Here is a 1499-nt window from a genome sequence, read left to right on the forward strand (position 1 = left end):
CAAATTGGAAAGTACATTGTGCTTATAGACCCCAGAGTTCAGGTCAGGTAGAAAGAATGAACAGAACTCTAAAAGAGACCCTTACCAAATTAACCATGGAAACTGGTGGGGACTGGGTGGCTCTCCTACCATATGCCCTTTACTGGGTAAGGAACTCCCCTTACACCCTGGGCTTTACTCCCTATGAAATCATGTTTGGCAGGCCACCTCCTATCATTCCTAACCCTGCCTGTGACTGTGTTTTGTTTGACTTGCTGTTTTCAATTGTTTGTTGGAATCCTCATGGAGGACGTGGCCTGGTCTTTCCCTTCCTCTCTCCTCCTGATTCTGAGAGCATATATAGCTGGATTTCGGGTGATCTCCAGGCTTTCTGTCTGCAGGAGACATCCCTATGCACCCATTGTCTTTCCAGGTCGACTAGGAGTCATATTTCCCCACAGGTCAGACCCCAGCCTCCGGGAGGGAGGACTCTATGGGAGCAGTCTCTAGTTTTCTTTGAAACTCCCATTGCTTAAAGGGAGACAAGCAACCAGCCTGGGCTGAGACAAGGGGGGCGGGGGTGTTAGCAGTTATGTTACCAGCTGCAGACCGCTAAAAAAGCGGAGGAGGAACAAAGCTGAAGTCACAATACCACCCAGCTCCTGAACCACCTGCTTGAGTCCATGCCACTGCGAGGGCAGCGGCTTCCGGGATTTGCTGGCAGACGCTCTGGCCAGGCCCGCGGGAGACCCTAGGTGAAGCAGCTGACTCGCAACGGGGGCTGATGTCGCCTTCCGGTACGGTCCCTTGGAGGAGGCCTGGTTGCTGCTCTGCCACAAAGGGAACTGGTGGAAAGGCAGAAGAGCGGAGCACTGTGGCTGATGGGCAGAGTTAACAAAGGGGCACTCTCCCTGGACCTGGAAGCCATCGGGACTTTGAAGTTCTCCAAGAGAGGAGGAGTCTGACTCAGAGACTGGCCGAAACCTCATTGGGTTAGAACCAGAGGCTGAATGTTGAGCTTGTAGACTGCAGTTTTCTGGGCAGAGATCCAAGCCCAGTTTATAGGGATTGAGCTACCTGTGTGCAGCAAAACAACTTTCTCCCATGCCAGAATACATTTTAAGGAAATTGGACAGACTGTGTTTGTCACTAGAAAGAACTGGCCACAGCGCACAGCCCTGATAGTGACCTGCAGAAAACTGTATAATAGACTCAGGTGATGCCTGCATCTTCATGGACATGGCTCCAGAGAGACGAGGACAATTTTGCCTTATATAGGAGGGTCAGGAGTGGACTTTAGTCACCTCCCTAAGGTGTTTGTATAGCCCTGCCATATCTCATATTTAGTAGTGGAAGATTTGGCTGCCTGAAGTGGCCATGGTGCCAATATTATGTTTCACTGTAGTCTCTTACAGGTTTAAATGTAGCTGTAGCTGCCAGCAGTTGCTGTAGACCAGTGATAGTCTACAATCCTTGGTAGTCTTTGGGAGTAACTGACAAGTGTCCAGTCTCCCACACAC

At 50.6% G+C, this 1499-nt stretch overlaps 1 protein-coding gene across 1 annotated transcript in view; it reads right to left on the minus strand.

The window, feature by feature from the left end:
• LARS (leucyl-tRNA synthetase) overlaps positions 1-1499 on the minus strand; it is a 57538-nt gene that overhangs the window by 36544 nt on the left and 19495 nt on the right. The window lies entirely within an intron of this gene.

Source organism: Myotis davidii, unplaced genomic scaffold, assembly GCF_000327345.1.
Source record: "Myotis davidii unplaced genomic scaffold, ASM32734v1 scaffold89, whole genome shotgun sequence".
Taxonomy (NCBI): Eukaryota; Metazoa; Chordata; class Mammalia; order Chiroptera; family Vespertilionidae; genus Myotis; species Myotis davidii.